General features: G+C 37.1%; 1 non-coding gene across 1 annotated transcript; it reads left to right on the forward strand.

The window, feature by feature from the left end:
* Positions 1-7,651: 7,651 nt before the first annotated feature.
* On the forward strand, positions 7,652-7,724 carry Trnav-aac (transfer RNA valine (anticodon AAC)). Its single transcript has one exon. It is a non-coding gene; the product is annotated as a tRNA-Val (tRNA).
* Positions 7,725-8,127: the final 403 nt, after the last annotated feature.

Raw genomic sequence — 8,127 nt, forward strand, 5'->3', positions numbered from 1 at the left:
CGCGGCGCGCGGCACAGCGTCTTTGACTTTGACACGTCGAAACGATCTAACCATTCTAACCTAACTACCTACATAATATCTACATCGATATCGATATACAATCAATCAATCTACCGTCTCTTTTTGTTGATAATCTCGATACGTTCGTATGATGTAGTCGGATAGCTTCGGGGTCCCGAAAAGACAGAGGAAGCAGGATACTTTCGGGAACCCGAAAAGGACATAGGTAGCCGGATACTTTCGAGAACCCGAAGCGTATCATACGTTCGGGAGCCCGACAGTTCTCGCCCGAAAATTCCCGACCCGACCCGAACCCGAGATTTCGGGTTCTCGCACAAGCCTGTAGAATATAGAACAATATATGTAGAAATTGTAAGGGTGAGGGATACGCCTTCTCATTTCTCGATCATGTAAAGTGTGAAGACTGGGTTTTTCAGTAGTCGAAAAGGCTATACATAAAAAATCAATCTAAATAGGCCGCGATCGCCCCCATAAGTTCTATTTTTACGTTTACGAGGCGTAATTTCTATTATGTGGAAATATATATGTATATAGAGCTGTCGCAGCTTTATGAAAATTGCTACTTACACGCGACACGCGCAGTTGTATGCTTCCGAATAATATAATGCAAAGCAAATTAGGCCTCGTAAACGTAAAAATAGGACTTTTGGGAGCGATCGCGGCCTAGATTGATCTTTTATCTAGCGCTTTTGAGTGTACCCCCTTAAAAATCAATGTGTATTCCGATTAGACTAAAACGAATTATTTATTCCTATAGGACTATAGGAAAATCTATCGTCGACGCATACTTTATTTATATATGTGTTTGGTAGAAACATGACATGCAACAACAGACAAATGAATTTTCGATTATTTATAAGTATACACCATTGATGGATATTCTTCTTTGTCACACAGTATATGGTTAGCACAGCACAAGCAAGCAGAAATCCAATCTCTTTTGTTACAGTTTTTTTTTGTTTATTCACATATAACGAGAAAGTAAAATTCACGCTATGGTTTCCATGTTTCCATATATTTACTTGTAAAATTCTACGTCTCCAAAACACACCATTTAGCATTTTGTGTAATAAAAGTGTATTATGTTGTAATAAAGAATTGTGATAATGGATTTCTATATACATATATTCGAAATGAATATATCTATCATAGTTTAATTTCAACAATCAATCAGTTTTATTCCACTAAACGTTTCCTATTTTTTTTAATTCCCTAGCTTGTAATTTAATAATTACAAGTGTTTCTGTACCACAATATAAATATTCTAACAATATAGTTTAAGTATTCATATTTTATTACGTTTCAAGTATTATATAGTATATCTATTCCGTTGTGTAAAAAAAAAAAATAAAGAAAGAAAAATGTTGAAATTATACTGTGGTACGAAAGAGCTGGTTCCTAGACAAGAAACACGTAAAAAGTGTTGATTTATTATACAATATGGTTGCACATAATATATGTACAAACAGAACCGCAAGCATAATTCATTTTTATGTTATACACATAAATATGCCATATTTCATCAAGAACTAGTATTTTAAACATATTATTTTTAAGCACTGACAATATAGGGGCTACCACACACACATTCATCTAAAATCTAAAGTATTCTAGCTAAAGCAAACCTTTTTGAACATTATATATATTATATAAATATATATATATATATATTTGTGTTTATTTATATCAACGATTATATATAAATATATTCATTCGTGCACCCTATATGTCATATTAGCATAATGAACATTAACTGAAACAAAGCTCAGCAAACAGAAATTGCTAGGGTGACTATACTAATATATGTAGACTAATGCAACTGAACTCGAATCAAGATAAAGGACGCAAGGACGCAAAGGATCAAGATCAAGTAAAGTTTTTAGAAATATGATCGGAACTGTGAATTTTTCATGTGAATCGCATTGAAAATATAAACTATATTAAACTAAAACGGTAAAAAGACAGCTGACAGAAAAATGTGAAAAAGATAAACTATTCCTTCATATCTGTTTCATTATTTACGGAACCATGTGCATAAGATTGCAATTCTTTATATTTCTGTTATCTGCAAACAACATGTCTACAATTGTCAGGTAAGTACAATTTGTATTCAGTATTCTCGTTCTTGATTCATGAAAGACAAACCTAATACATATACGCATATATATATATATAACTAATATTCAACTACTTTTGCGACCAACTGCATTTTAGAATACAAAGTCTTCTGCTCCTGCTGTTTATTATTATTACATATCGTATATTACATTGAACCTTTGCGACGTAAATTTGTTCAGAAAATAATATATTTATAATTTTATGTAATATTCTATATACCCCGCTCAGGTATATATTTATTACATATTAAAAATACTTCTGACAATTACACCAAAACAGAAATCATTTTATCCTCCTGTTACGTTATAGTTAAACTTTTAGCTGTTTATGACAAGCACACTAAAAACAGTAAAAAGGTTGAAATTATTGTGAAAATTAAAAACTATTTACAATATATTTAGAGACAAAGACGAAATCAAAAGCAACATTGGATCGATAAAGTGTTTTTTACAACTTCTTGCGACACAACCTACAGGTACATATGTATACGCATATATGTAAGAATTAAGAATAGAAATAAAGGTATATGTATACTTAAAAATTCAGTTAATTGTCTTAAAATTATTTCACGAGTTTTTTTGTTTACTATATAATGAAATTGTTATAACATATTCTTTGAAGTAGACTGAAATGATTGACACTATATCATTGAGTACGAACCGCAGTTTGTTTTCAGTCAATATTGAAAGAAGATGTCTCTGTGACGCGTATGTTTCTTTTGAATTTTTGGAGTAGTGAAATAATTTAAATATAAACAAGGAAGTCAAAATTCATCCATGTTTGGGAATTGAAGGACAGCAATTCCTTATAAATATATCTCGCACGTACAACCACTGGACAGAACACGAGAGAAAAAGAAAAAGAAAACGAAACAATGACGTTGTCTTGTTAGCAGATTCGCTATCATACAGATTTGAGAAGCTTCCTGTGATAAATTCCCAATATAACCACTTTCAGAAATGAAAAATTACGAAACATGCAATGTGTCTCTATACAATTAAATTAATCTGTCGTATTAAATAAGTTAAAAAGTGAAAAAAATGTGGACATAATTATACAATATATGTATATTGTTCTGCTCTTGAAACGTTTAAACACATTTGATTTGATTGAATGACATCGACGAGACCGTATAAATTCTATGTATATATGCTGGGTGATTCATAATAAACAGAACGTCTCGATACATAGCTCCGTTATAATTTTGAACATTTATTTAATTGAAATAAAATGATTGCACATTTTGAAGTTAACATTGCTTCATCATAAATTTTCTTGTCCAAGGTTGTACGAAGGTCACAGTATACCAAATACCATATCATTGAACTCGTCTTGACATCAGCTACAACACTATGAAGTTAAAAGTGTATGGTGCTATTTAAAAATCATCTATGACCTTCAAAAGACTTTGCATATGACAAAGATCTTAACATTCTTTTGTATCACCATATATTTGCGTACTTTAACGGTACAAATTTTCTTTCTAATATTTTCTTCTATCTTCAAGCCTAACGGAGCTAGTTATTAGTTATTCTGTTTCTCGCGAATCACTCGGTATATGCTTCTCTTGTACAGTCTTACTTATCCTTATAGCATCAACATGTACTCCATTCGTTAATGTTCTAAAATTATTTTATTAATTGTCCTTTTACTTATCCTAAAATGTCCTTAACTAATCGTTAAAAAGAAAACGTGAAAATTGATATATACATGAGCAGTTATGAATTCTATTATACTATTCTTACATATTCTTTTAATCCTTTGAGGAAGACTGCCTACGCATTGGAGACATCACAATTATCAATATATGTACCTTAAAAAAATTTTGTTTGTCTTATATCTTAATACAAAAAATATGAGTTATACATACATACATTAATCTGAATAACATAAAAAATCTGAATAACAAGTACAAGAAATATGCTACTTATTATTCAAGATTATTTAAATCATACGTATAGTTTGTTATGCAAAGTAAATTTATAAAATCAACCACCCAGTCAACCAGGCCTGTCGAGGCACATCCATTTGCATCCATTTGCATCCATTCAATCCATTAGACCAGACGCCAGACCTGGGTGGACCTGGGCGACGGTGCGGTCAGGTGCGGTGGCCCGAAAAACACGTGTTGCTAAATAGTTGCTTGGTTCAACTTGGTTGCTAATTGCGTTGCTACCAGTTGCTACTACTCTGAGACCATCTGAGACTCTGAGACAGTGATGCCAGAATCGTCGTGAGTTCTGGCCACGGTGGTTCTGGGATTAAACCGTGGACCGTGCATGGTTAAAATTGGTGGGTGTATACTGGAGAATCCTCTGTGTCTGTATTGTACAATAAAGATAATTTATTCATGCAAAATGAAAAATATTGGATATTCATTACAGCAGCAAATGATTCGTGCCGCTTCGTCCCCATAAGACGCAATATTAATTCCGGCACGAATTATTTGCGCTTCGTATACGTACTTACAGCGCCATTTGGCGGCAAAACGCTCAAACTGTTAGCTAAATGTTACCGAAATAGTGGCGAAGACTATAGAGAGCGTAGATAATAACTGATAATAAGAATAAACTTCTATTAGTACTGTCACCGACGAGATACTATTAAAGACTGCCAGCCCCTGTGCTATTCAGCGAGCCCGGTAACCGGGCGCAACGGGCGCGGGCATAACGTGAAAGTTACAGTGATCTGATATACCACATCGCTAAAAATTCGAAATAGTGCCACAATAATGCCAAAACATCGTCTGAAATATGGCGGAGAATGTAACATTTAATAATAATCGATATAGTTTCGTGATAATTCGCATTCTCACCGATGCATCGCGACGAGAATCTCCTCAGTGGTCTTCTTCACCGACAAAATGCCGTCGTTGGCCTTCTGTTTCTCTGGATGGAGCCAGAATATATCCTAGAGGGCGTAAGAAACACCGAAATATTCGGGCTCGCCAACTCCCATAAGGCTGGCAGTCTTTAAAGGTGAGCGCATACTAGATGGTCGCGGGAAGGCCGCGGGAAGGCCAAAGCCGCCGATGGACGCCCAAAGCCGCCGATGGACGTCCACGCGGGAAGAAATCTCTAGCGGGCCGACGGCTCCACAGCAGGGAGCAGGGCTCCCTGAAAGAAAGGTCCCTTTCCCTAAAAGAGGTGGGGAGCCCACGGAGACCTTTTTTTCTGCCACGCACAGCAGGTAGCCCTGCTCCCTTGCCGCATGGACGTCCATCGGCGGCTTTGGGCGTCCATCGGCGGCTTTGGCCTTCCCGCGGCCTTCCCGCGACCATCTAGTATGCGCTCACCTTAACAGTATCTCGTCGGCACTCGTCGGCAGTGATGCCGAAATCGTGGTACTGTGGTACTAAGCTGTGGTACGAGACCCCCCCACTATGACCTACCGTTGCCCCTACTGGCCTTCTCCAACTCGCTCGCGCGCTACACTCACCAACGTACCTCTCCTAGGATATGAGAGGTACGTTGGTGAGTGTAGCGCGCGAGCGAGTTGGAGAAGGCCAGTAGGGGCAACGGTAGGTCATAGTGGGGGGGTCTCGTACCACGGCTTAGTACCACAGTACCACGATTTCGGCATCACTGCTCGTCGGTGCCAGCAGGTACCAGTGTGTCCAGACCAGGCTTGCCATATTCCGCGCGTGCCAGGCCCCTTACCGCTGCGCCCCTCGCCACGCTACTACCAGTGTGCCCAGATTCCACGTTTTTTTTCGCGCATGCGCGTCAAACCAGTAACGTAGCTATGTTGCGGCCGATGCGATGATGTAGCAGAGCCCTGAGGCAGCTACAGTCAGCGGCGATAATAAGTGGACACGCTTAAAAATCGCATAACTTTTTAGAAATTGGTCCAAAGGACTTGAATTTTTTAAGATGTTAGACCGACTAGTTCGCTAGAGAATAAGTAAACTAAAATTTATTACGATTGCAGTTGGTAGGAATTATACAAAATTTTAAAATATGATGTTTTGCCAACTTTTTTATCTGGGCCTGTAACGATAACTTAAAAAATGTGTTTTATAGATTTCGGTAGCTGTCATTGTGTCTGCCAAATAAAATATTTTGTTGTTTATTATTTATCTTGCTTAATTATTTTAGCACTCCTTCCCTCTTCCCCATCCTCTAAATACAATAGAATAAGTCGGAATTATATTATTATCTGAATATATATATATATATATATATATATATATATATTATATTTCAATATTTCATATGTATATACGAATATACAGGGTGTCCCAAAACCCCTTCGACTCCGGGAAATGGTAGGTTCCTTAGGTCATTTGAAGCAACATTTTCCTTTGCACCAATGTCAGCCGGGGCTTTGTTTAGGAGTTATTAACGAAACACACGGATCAATCAGAGCGCGACCTAGACGCGCGATGGCACGTTCAGTCCAGCGCGCCGGGAGACGAGCGTGGTGTAACGCCGCGATGCCGTAACGAACAAGAGTTTCTCGAGATTATGTGAATCCTCCCCGATTTGGATGAGCTTTGGATATGTTGTCAAGACCATCATTCTGAACAACATTTCCCTTTACAGTTTTTGTCGGCCGGCTTTAGTTTACGAGATACATAATTGTAAAAACTTGTAATTGTAAATCGATCGATAGTACTATCTTCTACCCGATTTGGATGAGCTTTGGATATGTTGTCAAGATCACGATTCTGAACAACATTTCCCTTTACAGTTTTTGTCGGCCGGCTTTAGTTTACGCGATAAATGTAAAAACTTGTAATTGTAAATCGATCGATTGTACTATCTTTTACCCGATTTGGATGAGCTTTGGATATGTTGTCAAGACCATGATTCTGAACAACATTTCCTTTAGACTTTTTGTCGGTCGCGGAAGAACTTTACTTGTCAATTCATATGGGTGGATCTTTTTACCCGACTTACGGCAACGTTACCCGAACGAGAGAAGAAGCAGAAACTGATTGTATTGAAAACTCACTTATTCAGCAGTAAATCCATTTGCTGCTTCGAAATGTGTGTCACTGGGTCACTGGGTGACGAAATGTACAGATGTCTTCAGGTATACGACAGTACCGAAAGCTAAGGGACGTACGGCCAGGTCGACGAACTGCACAGCCGGTGGTAGAAGGCCTAAGGGATGCGCGGTCAAGTCGACGATCCAGAATTTCACTTTCACTTTCGAATCGATAAATAATTCGTATGTTTATTTCACACAGATGCCTTGAAATTTTTCCACACTCACAATCACTGTTCACATTTGTCAACACATAATATAATATGTCGGAGAATAAATAATAACCAATTAATTTCTGACCCGGGGCTAACTTTGAGCACCCCGCAGAATTTTAAAAAATTGGTATGATTTGAGATATGATTGAGTTTGTTTAAGTAGCACATTATTAGCAACTGATTACATTCAATGTACACATCAGCCATGCAGGTAATAACAATGATATTATTTTTTAATTTCAATACTTGATAAATGCAAATTATATACTATAAAAGACGAAATATTAGAAACTTCTGTACCATCGGTTTCCGTGGTGTAGTGGTTATCACATCCGCCTAACACGCGGAAGGTCCCCGGTTCGATCCCGGGCGGAAACAGTATTTTTAATTTATTTTGTTTACTAGATTTTTGTTTGTATTCATCTTTTTGTTAGATACATTATTAAAAAATTAATACATATAATAAAATTAAATAAAGTTATTTATATGGCAAAACATTCACAGTATGGTTGTAACTTATGTATTAGTATAAATACATAGATTACTGTCTACTGTCTACCTATGTCTTAGACCATATCACCATATATGTATGTACAATACTAATATCAGAGAGGAAATGAGAGTGCTCACGGCTCACGTCCGGGGTTTGGCCGTGCCACTTTTGTTTTCACTGGTCTTCAGTGTCTTCACATTAGTTCACATCATGTTTAGCCTGGAAGAGCTCCTACATCATCTTTAGCATGGAACAGAACCTACACCATCTTCAGCAGGAAACAGAACA

The sequence above is a fragment of the Lasioglossum baleicum genome, chromosome 10, assembly GCF_051020765.1.
Source record: "Lasioglossum baleicum chromosome 10, iyLasBale1, whole genome shotgun sequence".
Lineage (NCBI taxonomy): Eukaryota > Metazoa > Arthropoda > Insecta > Hymenoptera > Halictidae > Lasioglossum > Lasioglossum baleicum.